Source organism: Hippopotamus amphibius, chromosome 2 (assembly GCF_030028045.1).
Source record: "Hippopotamus amphibius kiboko isolate mHipAmp2 chromosome 2, mHipAmp2.hap2, whole genome shotgun sequence".
Lineage (NCBI taxonomy): Eukaryota > Metazoa > Chordata > Mammalia > Artiodactyla > Hippopotamidae > Hippopotamus > Hippopotamus amphibius.
In genome coordinates, this window is record NC_080187.1 from 147,331,779 (window position 1) to 147,343,933 (window position 12,155).

A 12,155-nucleotide genomic window follows, 5' to 3' on the forward strand; every position below is an offset into this window, starting at 1 on the left:
TCCCCATTCGGTGTCCATGTGTTTGTTCTCTACATCTGTGTCTCTATTTCTGCCTTGCATTTCCTCTTTCATAGTTGTTAGCATTTGCCTTATGTATGGAGGTGCTCCTATATTGGGTGCATATATATTTATAATTGTTATCTCCTCTTCTTGGATGGATCCCTTGATCTTTATGTAGTGTCCTTGCTTGTCTCTTGTAACATTTTTTTTATTTTAAAGTCTCTTTTATCTGATATGAGTATTGCTACTCCAGCTTTCTTTTGATTTTCATTTGCATGGAATATCTTTTTCCATCCCCTCACTTTCCGTCTGTATGTGTCCCTAGGTCTGAAGTGGGTCTCTTGGAGACAGCATATATATGGGTCTTGTTTTTGTATCCATTCAGCCAGTCTGTCTTTTGGTTGGTGCATTTAGTCCATTTACATTCAAGGTAATTATCGATATGTATGTTCCTATTACCATTTTCTTAATTGTTTTGTTTTTGTTTTTGTAGGTCCTTTTCTTCTCTTAAGTTTCCCGCTTAGAGAAGTTCCTTTAGCATTTGCTGTAGGCCGGTTTGGTGGTGCTGAATTCTCTTAGCTGTTGCTTGTCTGTAAAGCTTTTGATTTCTCCATCGAATCTGAATGAGATCCTTGCTGGGTAGAGTATTCTTGGTTGTAGGTTCTTCCCCTTCATCACTTTAAATATACTGTGACACTCCCTTCTGGCTTGCAGAGTTTCTGCTGAGAAATCAGCTGTTAACCTTATGGGAGTTCCCTTGTATGTTATTTGTCCTTTTTCCCTTGTTGCTTTTAATAACATTTCTCTGTCTTTAATTTTTGTCAGTTGGACTACTATATGTCTTGGCGTGTTTCTCCTTGGGTTTATCCTGCCTGGGACTCTCCTTGTTTCCTGGACTTGGGTAGCTACTTCCTTTTCCATGTTAGGGAAGTTTTCAACCATAATCTCTTCCAATATTTTCTTAAGTCCTTTCTCTCTCTCTTCTCCTTCTGGGACCCCTATAATGCAAATGTTGGTGCGTTTAACATTGTCCCAGAGGTATCTTAGGCTGTCTTCAGTTCTTTTCATTCTTTTTTCTTTATTCTTTACCACATCAGTGATTTTCACCATTCTGTCTTCCAGGTCACTTATTCGCCCTTCTGCCTCAGTTAATCTGCTATTGGTTCCTTCTAGTGTATTTTTCATTTCCGTTATTGTGTTGCATATCTCTGTTTGTTTGCTCTTCACTTCTTCTAGGTCTTTGGTAAACTTTAAAATCTTGGCACCCAGTCTTTTTTTCTAAGTCCTGGATCATCTTCACCATCATTATTCTGAATTCTTTTTCTGGAAGGGTGCCTATCTCCTCTTCATTTAGTTGTTTTTCGGGGGTTTTATCCTGTCCCTTCATCTGGTACAAAGTCCTCTGCTTTTTCATTTTCTCTCTCTTTCTGTGGCTGTGGTTTTCAGTTCCACAAGATGAAATACTGCTGATACTGTCTGATACTGCTGTCTGCCCTCTTGTGGAGGAAGGTATCTAGGAGGCTCCTGGGTGCTTCCTGATGGGAGGGACTGATGGTAGGTTGGGCTGGGTGGGCAGAGCTCAGTAAGACTTTAATCTGATTTGGTGGGCAGAGCTCAGTAAAACTTTAATCTGCTTGTCTGCTAATGGGTGGGGCTGTGTTCACACCTTGTTGGTTGTTTGGCCTGAGGCTACTTAGCACTGGAGCTTACAGGCTCTTTGGTGGGGCTAATGGTGGACTCTGGGAGGGTTCACGTCAATGAGCACTTCCCAGAACCCCTGCCACCAGTACTCCCGCCACCCTGGCGAGCCACAGCAGCCCCCCACCTCTGCAGGCAACCCTCCAACACCAGCAGGTAGGTCTGGTTCAGTCTCCTATGGGGTCACTGCTCCTTCCCCCTGGGTCCTGGTGAGCACACTTTTTTGTGTGCCCTCCAAGAGTGGAGTCTCTGTTTCCCCCAGTCCTGTGGAGGTCCCGCAATCAAATCCCACTGGCTTTCAAAGTCTGATTCTCTGGGGATTCCTCCTCCCATTGCTGGACTCCCAGGTTGGGAAGCTTGATGTGGGGCTCAGAACCCTCACTTTAGTGGGTGGACTTCTGCAGTACAACTGTTCTCCAGTTTGCGAGTCACCCACCCAGCATTTATGGGATTTGATTTTAACACGATTGCGCCCCTCCTACTGTCTCATTGCAGCCTCTCCTTTGTCTCTGGATGTGGGGTGTCTTTTTTGGTGAGTTCCAGTGTCTTTCTGTCGATGATTGTTCAGCATTTAGTTCTAATTCTGGTGCTCTTGCAAGAGGGAGTGAGCGCATGTCCTCCTACTCCGCCATCTTCACACAGCGTAATGATTTGATTTACATCATGAAATGATTATCACAATAAGTTGAGTGAACATCCATCATCTCATATAGATACAAAATTAAAGAAATAATAGGGGCTTCCCTGGTGGCCCAGTGGTAAAGAATCCACCTGCCAATGCAGGGGACACGGGTTCGATCCCTGGTCCTGGAGGATCGCACGTGTCGCGGAGCAACTAAGCCCGTGCACCACAGCTGCTGAGCCTGCACTCTGGAGCCCTTGAGTCACAACTGCTGAGCCCACGTGTCACAACTGCTGAAGCCCGTGTGCCTAGAGCCCGTGCTCTGCAGCAAGAGAAGCCACTGCATATTGCAGTGAAGAGTAGCCCCCGCTCTCTGCAACTAGAGAAAGCCCACACGCAGCAACGAAGACCCAAAGCAGCCAATAAATAAATAAATAAATAATAAATTTATTTTAAAAAAAGGAAATAATAGAAAAAAAATCTTTTTCCTTGTGATGAGTACTCCTAGGATTTACTCTGTTAACAACTTTCACATGCAGTATAACATATCACAGTGTTAATTATATTTATCATGTTGGACATTATATCCCTAGTACTTTTTTATCTTATAACTGGAATTTTATACCCTTTGCCCACCTCCATCCAATTTCCCCTCCTCCCACCCCCTGCCGCTGGTAACCACAAATCTGATCTCTTTTTCTATGAGTTTCTTTGTTTTTGTAGTAAAACTGACCTACAACACTATGTTAGTTCCTGTTACACAGCATAGTGATTCAATATTTCCATACTTTCAAAATGATCACCATAAGTCTAGTTACAATATGTCACCATACAAAGCCTATCATTGACTATATTCTCCACACTGTACATTTCATATTGATGACTCACCTATTTTGCAACTGGAAGTTTGTACTCTTAACCTCCCTCACCTACTTCTTTCCTCCCTCCACCCCCACTCCCACTTCTAGCAATCACCTGCTTGTTCTCTGTAACTCTGTTTCTGTTATGTTTGTTCTTTTGTTTTGTTTTTTAGATTCCACATAAAAGTGAAATCATGCAGTATTTGTCTTTGTCTGACTTATTTCACTTAGCATAATACCCTCTGGGTCCATCCATGTTGTTGCAAATGGCAAGATTTCATTCTTTATTATGGCTGAGTAATATTCCATTGTGTATATATACATCTTCTTTATCCATTCATCTATTCATGGGCACTTAGGTTGTTTCCCTATCTTGGCAATTGTAAATAATGCTGTAATGAACATAGGGGTGCATTTATCTTTTCTAATTAGTGTTTTCATTTGCCTCAGATATATACATCCAGGAATGGAATTGCTGGATCATATGGTAGTTCTATTTATAAGTTTTTGAGGAACCTCCAAACCGTTTTCCACAGTGGCTGCACTAATTTACATTTCCACCAACAGTGCACGAGGGTTCCCTGCTCTCCACATTGTCATTGACATTTGTTATTTGTTCTCTTTTTGATCATAGCCTTTCTGACAGGTGTGAGGTGATACCTCATTGTGGTTTTGATTTGCACTGCTCTGGTGATAAGCAGTGTGAGTGTCTTCTCACGTGCCTGCTGGCCACCTGTACGTCCTCTTTGGAAAAACGTCTATTCAGAGCCTCTGCCCATTTTTTAATCAGGTTCAAATGACAAAGGTTTTAGAGTCAGAGGACTTGTGTTTGAGTTTAGGTTGTGCCAAGTGACCTTGGATGAACTGCCTAAATTTTATGAAAGTTTGCTTTTTCTTCTATAAAATTGGGGAGGGGAGGTTACATTATAGACTACTGAGGGAAAGAAGTTGATGAAATTATGCAAGTTTAAAAAAAGCTTTATAATTATAAAATACTGATATACTCAAGAAGAGGTTTGCAAAATGCTTTGAGATTTTTAGAGGAAAACTGCTTTATTACATATTTCAAGATTATAAAAATGTTAGTTTTAAAGAAACAGCAAGGGAATTTTCAACACATGAAGAACACGGGAATTTGTCCCTAGGAAGTCTTGAGCTTGACTTCATCAGATCCTTCTACTAAGGACACTGAAAATCCAGAAAAATAGAAATTCAAAGGCTCTGAGATGGAAAGGGCAGGGCTCTGGGTTGATATATTTTGGGGTCTTAGCTAAACGGATGGCTTTTCCAAGTAAAGAGACAGAAGTAGGTTCACATCCTCGAGAGTTCTTATCTCCTGGTCCATCCAACGCAAACATCCCACTGCTGCTCTGGGCCTTTCTCTTTGTCCTCCCACTTGGGAAGCGAGCTTTCTCAGCCTTCTTTAAAGTCCGAGGACAAGTCCTCGCTGTCACTCCTAGCTGCCCAGCAGCCTTCCTCCTTTGGTTTTTGCCTAATTTTGCCTGCCTGAGGGCAGGCATTTTCTCTGAGTTCATCTCCACCTCTGCCCAAGTCTCACATGGAGCAGAGACTCAGCCACGAGCTCACTTTACAGGAGGTCTTCCTCTGCCAGGCTTTCCCCATGCACATGTGATGCCAACCATGTTTCCCGGGAGGTGAGGAACTAGCCATCGAGGAAGACTTCATTGGAAATGAAGGAAACACTTCTCCATCACTGGGAAAGTGATCTCATTTCCCCAAAATTGATTTACCTGTATAAGGTGGAAGCACCCTCACAGATAAAGCACTGGTTTGTAAAAGAAGAGGACAGAACCCCGCCCCCCCCCCAAAAGTGTGTCAATACCATTGGGGGAGATATTTGCAAAACTACACCCCACTTCTGACATTCCACCCTGCTCCCCATGGGTACCAAAGACATCAGCTTCATTCTAAGCTCCGTGGGGACTATGAAAGAAGTATAATACAAGGCGTCCAGGAAATAGTTATCAAACAGTGCAAAGCCATGTATAATTAAGAATGAAATCCTGAAGTTCCAACTATAAATACTAGAGGCATTCAAACAAAGGAGGCAGAAAGAAGAAAGTAAACTCAGCTGGGGAACCATGGGAAGGGATGGAACAGGAGAAGAGAGAAAGAATGCAGACCGCAGCCTGGTTCACAGGCAGAGCCAAGGCCTGAGGATACTGGGCAGCCAGGAGACTGGCAGGCAGGGCAAGAGGGACAGGTTTGGGAGCAGTGAGAGTGAGTCACTGTGGAAGAAGCTTCAGGGCTTTACTTCCAGGGGGAGTTCTAGATGTCAGCCTGGAAGATGGTGCCTTGGTAGAGCCCACTGGACCAGCCCACTGGGGGACTGACATGCTCGATAGGTGTGAGAAGCCTCTGTTTGGCTGTGTGTAATCTGACCCACGGGATGTTGGATGAACACTGTCATTCATCACTTGAACATCACCCCAAGCCACCATGACATCCAAGTCGTTTTTGTACAATCAGCTGAATATACAGGAGTCTTCATTTGAGGGTCATCTCCTCCAGGCACTAAAAATCATCCTGTTTCCTACCTTCACATTTTGCAAATACTCTTTCATAACTAGAAAATCAGCAAGCCTCATCTCCACATAAAAGTGGTGATGCATATCCCTTTGATTTCTGATGGGGATTGCAGTCTGTGCCCTGCTGACTCAATCCTCAGCGTAAAATCCTATCCAAGTTTAAATTTAGGGTGTGGAACATGGGGTGGGCACTCTGTAAATATTTCTTGATTAAGCCTGTGGGAAACACCTAACACGTCACCATTCTGATCCCTTGAGCAGAATTTTCTCATGAGATTATTACATTAGGCTGAGAGGTATAGGCCATTATGAGTAACTGACACACTACCGTGGGTCAAGAGGAAAAGCTCAGCGTGACGTGGGCTGTCAGTAGCTTTTAAAGAACATCTTGAAGTTCAGGCAAATAATTACTCACCTAAATGAAAGTTTTCCACTTTTCTTCACTCAGAGAAGCTCACATCCAGTGCCATATTTCTTTTTACCCTTCCCGTTTATCTAAAGTTTCAAAGAGTTATAAATCTACTTCAGAAACTGCTCACAAATAAGGAAAAAAAGAGAATTCAAAGCAAAAACAGGCTGTTCTATGTAGCAGAAGGAAGGAAGATGCCCAAAGAGAAGGTAGGCAGAAAACTATCTATTGATTGTTGGCATTCAGATAAATACTGAAATACCATTAGAAGACTCACGATTCCTGCTTTTTCACTCCAAAACATCCAATGCGACAAAAATGTCTATGGCATTTTCCAACTGACATGAATTTATCTGATCCAGAAAACATACATTTGAATACAATCAATCCTAAGGTTAATCTAGATTGAGAGGTTAGTGGAATTAAAAAATAGGGATCCTTTTTAATATCTAACAAACATGGAAAAATCCTTCCTTAAGTATCTGTGGCATTTGAAACAGGCTTATGTAAATAGGTCAGAACAAGTCTTGTTACAAAGATTTCTACCTCATTGAGATGCTTCCTGTGGGTGTGCACGGATGGTGGGGTAGTAAGGCCACTCACATTAGGGTGACAGGCTTTGGGGACAGACAGATCTGACTTGAATCACAAATCTACCATTTACTGGTTGTACGACTTCGGGCAAGTTTCTTAATCTCTTGGCACCTCATGATGGGTAAGGAAACTGAGGTGCCAAGAGATTAAGAAACTTGGGATGGGATGATAGGGATTTCCCTGGCCATCCAGTAGTTAAGACTTTGCGCTTCCAATGCAGGGGGTGCAGGTTTGATCCCTGGTCAGAGAACTAAGATCTCACGGTGTGGCAAAAAAAAAAAAGGGGGGGGGATGGGGGAATGATAAGAGTGTCCTGCTATTGCAATGAAAATTTTAAATGCAAACATAATGACTTGGCAATGGTGTGTCCACCAGACATGGCAAAAGAAGGGCTCGCTTTATCCAACAAGGTTAGAGGGTCCCAGGGCATGGCCCAAAGTCTGAGTCTTCAAGCCTGGTTAGTCCAGGTCCTGGACTTGCCTATGAGCAATCACTACCAACCCCAGTTTAACCATCTTCTGCAGGTGACGAGTAGATCACAGACATACTACATGTTCCTGTACCCATTCCAGACCATTAGCTTGTCTATCAGTTCCCCAGAGAGAATATCAAGTCCATGAACCACAGGTTAGGGGTCAAAGACCCTCATCCTGGGATCTAGTAAGCGCTCTCTGGCTAACGCTAGCTAACAAGTCACCATATCTTCAAAAGGAAGGAGCAGAACTGGATGAAAACAAAAATTCCTATTTGCGTAGCTCTACAGTTTATCCAATGGTTGTGATTTAAATACATTACCTCAGTTAATCCTCCAACATGTCACAAAGTACACTGGTGTCGACAGTGGAGACCAATCTGTAATTTACTGTTTACAAAGTGTGTCCTCAGACATTACCTCATTTGGTACTTATGACTGTTCTGTGAGTTATTTTTAATGCCGGGGAGGAGTCTGAGGCCTGGAGACCCACCCTGGGCCAGGTCTGGGAAAGGCTCTAGGAATACAGAGAAACGAGGCACCTGTTACAGAGCTGGATAGATCCTGATCCCTTCTGCCTCATCAACAAATGCTCTGCAAGTCCTCTCCCATCCAAAGAGAACCTTCAAGAAATTTGCATTCCTCTCATAAGCTCTTTGGTGGCAAAGTCAAGATTTCTCTTGCAATTTCAATGTAACATCCAGCTTTCTATGTGGAGTAAATAAATAGATGGATGGGTGATATTAATGATAGACCGAGGGAAAGGGAGTTTTCTAAATTGGGGAAAATATCCTTGGCTATAATCTCCTTGGCATTTCCCATCATCTTACTATTTAGAAGGGCACATTTTTCAATGTCACTGACAAGAGCGAGTGAGCACTTTATTTACATGATCGGAATAGAAAAGGGGATTGCAGCCAGGGTATTTGGAATCTGAGAAGCTAAAGTCTACAGTGTGAATACAGTTCAGGCCACACAAGGAGCTAGCTGTGAGGGACTGGGAGCTCAGCAAACATTCGTGGAAAGCCACCTCTGGGCCAAGCAGGGGCCAACAGAGGGGCAGAGGGTGTCCAGGCCCCAGGGGAGAGCCTGGACAGCTGAGGCCCAGCAGAGAGAGGGCTCAATAAATGTTGAAAGACTCCAGTGTCATCACATCATCCTGGAATATCGTGCATCCCTCAGTTTTTCAAGAGCAGTAATGTCATAATCAGATACGTGAGAGAAGTTAATAGGATGTCAAACAATACATGTGGAGATTTGCTAAAATGCATCATTCCATGTGAAGCGGACAAAGCAAGGAACAGAACAAGGACGATATGCAGCTAGTTACAGAAAAAGAAAGATATAGGATAGAGATACACACACATTTGCTGGGAGACGCATAAAATAACTCTGAAGGAATATACAAGATACTAGTAACATTCATTGCTTTGGGGAAGGTTTCTTACTGTTTACCATGTCATAGCTTTTGAATCTTATATTGTGTGAGTGTATTACCTGTTCAAGAAGAAATAAATATGTCTACAGGGCAAATTACCCAATTTCTCCAAAAAATTGTAGAGAAACAAAGAGAAGGAAATGGACTTGGAGTTTAAAAGAGACATAAATGACAGAGCCACCAACCACAGTGTGTGAACCTTATTTGAATCCTGATTCAAAAATATTAAACTAAAGAAGAGAAGTACTTCTGACATTTTTAGACAATTAGAAATTTGAACAATGACTAGATAGCTGATGATATTAAAGAACTACTAAGTTTTTAAAGAGTAATAATAGTACTATAGTAGGTTTAATAAAGGAATCCTTATCTCTAAGAGATGTCACAGATATATGTATAGATACAACTGTATGATATTTGGGATCTATTCAAAACTGATGTGAGCTGGGGCAGTGGCTGGTACAGAGGAAACAGGAGCGGTCATGAACTGATATTGTTGAAGCTGGCATTGGGTACACGGGAGTTCCCTATACAATTCTCCCTACTTCTGTATAGCTTTAAAATTCCAATAATAAAAGCTAATAAATGAATGAATGATTATTTAGCCATAGTACGAACAGTCTCAGTAGTCACTGAGGTTCAAGTTTACACCCAGCTTTTAGCTATGGCCAAACCTCCACTGTCCCTGGGCTGATGAGTTGCTTGTGGCAAGTAAGTTTCAGGCTGCTCCCAGCTATGGCCCTTCTGGTAAGTGTGTGGGTCACACAAATATCAATAAGAAAACTTTATCACACTCCAAAATTAAATAAAAAGAATCCGAGATTACATCTGGAGGGCTCCCCTTCATTGCTGTGGACACAGTGTTGACCGCACGTCCAAACAGGATCTCATTCAGGCAGCACCGTAATGATGCAAACTAACTCTTCATTTTGACTCCACGAATATTTCTAAAGAGTTCAACATGTGGAAAGGAGCCATGCGTGACACAAAGGTGACTGGAAACCTCTGAGTTTAGATTCCTACACTGGGGTCTTTCAAACTCAGGTGCTAGCTGGCCCCCTCTATGGGAAAAAAAAAGATAGTTCCACCAGAACCTCTGGGGATTTTTTACTCGATTTTTAAACTGAAATTGAACTACTTTTACTCAATTATTATTTCTTACACTATTTCTTAAAACGTACAAACATAAAACCAGACATAAACTTTTCTTAGCACTTTTACAATTATGGAGACTAAAACGAATGTACAAATAAAATTACCCAAACAGTATAATTCAGGTTAACTTCACTAACGTAATGAGGCTGATGCCATTTTTCAGACCTGAAATCCCCAAGACAATGTCAAGTGCTCCCACCCATTCCCTGGCAGGTCGTGTGAGTACCAGGTGCAGTGTGGGGACTGTTCTCATGCCCCTTTCCTCTGCTGGGAACCCTGTTTCAGCCTTCATTTGCACACTGGACTTTACCTGGTGCTAGCTCCTCTTCTCCACGCTAAGTCCGTCTCTGTATTTTTCTCACAGCATGTTAACCTGGCTCTAACTCATCAGAAATTCACACGCACATAAGGGGCACTGAGGCGGTATGGCTGGACCCAGATGTAATTAGGTCATCCCAGTAATCCAGGACATGCTTTTAAAATATTTCCAACTATTGTTAGCATGAAACCTAAAAATCTGAGTGCTCTTAATTTAAGGAGAACTCAAAGAAACTCAAGAATATACCCTTGTCCTTGGACTGGTAAATACCCATAACACAGAAGGAATTTCGTGGTACTTACTGCTGGAGGAAAGCAAAAGGTGCCCTGGGGATTCAGGTGAGAAGTCACTTACATCTCAGAAACAATATAAGCCTCCACCTGACATATTACATCAAGAATTTAATGAGTGTAAGCATACGCTTCAGAAGACTGATGTGTAAACACACCACATCAAAGAGCCTCATTCCAAGTTGTGGAGGTCCCGCCCCGGCTTCCCCCACTCCCTGTCCTTAAAAATCAGAACATGGTACTTTATTATTAGTTGTTTGTTTGTTTGTTTGTTTGTTTTCCGGCCACACTGCACGGCTTGTGAGATCTTAGTTCCCTGACCAGGGATCAAACCCAGGCCCTCGCCAGTGAACGCATGGACCCCTAACCACTGGACCACCAGGGAAGTCCCAACATGGCACTTAAGACATGAACACATCCAGCCCCGCCGAGTCCAAGAACAACTCCCACTATCAGCTCACATCACTCAAAGATGCTACAACTGCATATCAACATTGTGTGGTCCATACCACCTAAAAGACACTGGGCATAAAACCACACCAAATGATGCCATGGCTAGGTTAGCTTGCTAAGTGAATGGCCTGGTTTCCCAGCAAAAGAACAGCTGGCACTGTCTAAGGAAACTGGAAAAGTGGAACCTTCCTTGAATAGAATCCTCTACTTCAGACCCTCTCAAATGCCACAGTTCGATTTTCATGAGCTCAACCTTTTTATCAGTCTAAATATGTTCTGTTTTGAAGGTTGCTCTTTATTCTGGGATGTGGGCCTTCCCACATTTTGGGGGTTAAAGTGTCTTTTCTTAAATGATGGCGATGAGGGGAGATGACAGGTCTTTTTTTACGGCCTTATTTGAAAAACTTAAAATTTGGCAATCCCATGTTGGACTTCCCAATTTGTTTTGTTTGTTTCGTTTTCTGGTTTTTTTTTTTTTAACTCTTTATTGGAATATAATTGCTTTACACTCTTGTACCAGTTTTTGAGGTGCCCCAATTTGTTTTTTACTGCTGTCATTGACATGACCAAGTAAACAGTACAAAAATACCTGGCTGGAGTGATTGTGCAGAAAAGGGGCAGTTTTTTCAAATCTTCTATCTCTTCTACCCCAGAGAGACTGGTAAGAGGCTGGCGGATAATATCACCTCCCTCTCATATTACATGACACAGCATCTATGCTACAGCCGATGGATAATGTGGACGCCCAGCAAACAGCAAAGATCAGAAAATAAGGCCTCTCAATTAGACCGGCGGACTAACATGATGAAGATTCAATGCAATGTCAAGGGGAATGAATTAGATTTGGAGGGAAATAAAAGCAAGATGAAGATTAAGTCACGTTTTAAAGAAAAGTGAGAAGCAAAGCCACGGGCAAGATCTGGGAGCCACCATAAGACCATATGTAAATCAGTGCGCCTACACAAAACGTAAGTGCGGCCACAGAAAATTCAAACACGAAGACCCACTAAAGTCGCAGAGGAACCACCAGCAAAAGCTTAGCAAGGCCGTGTGAGGCTCAGAGACCTGGGAGATGGTAAAGTGATATGGAGAATGGTAGACACTCCTAGGAGAACGACAAATATATTCCCAAACGTTGTTTGGGAAGGAGGCTTCACAGAGGCGCAGGTGTTAGAGCTGGTTTTTCACCGGGTGAGAGAGAGGACGGCGTGTGGCCCTTAACAAAGCTGTGCAAACAGGAAGTCCCGTCATGAAGGGCGGGGTTCCCTTCTGATACCCAAGGGCGAGGACAAAGAG

General features: G+C 42.7%; 1 protein-coding gene across 5 annotated transcripts in view; it reads right to left on the bottom strand.

Annotated features, from left to right (window-relative positions):
* The window catches only part of ABHD2 (abhydrolase domain containing 2, acylglycerol lipase), a 108,583-nt gene that overhangs the window by 91,650 nt on the left and 4,778 nt on the right, over window positions 1-12,155 (bottom strand). For 2 of the 5 annotated variants that reach the window (XM_057721539.1, XM_057721535.1), the window contains exon 2: window positions 6,145-6,224. The exons of the other annotated variants lie outside the window; for them this stretch is intronic. The gene's annotated coding sequence lies outside the window, so the exon portion shown is untranslated. The remainder of the gene's footprint in view (window positions 1-6,144; window positions 6,225-12,155) is intronic. 5 annotated transcript variants of the gene reach the window in all.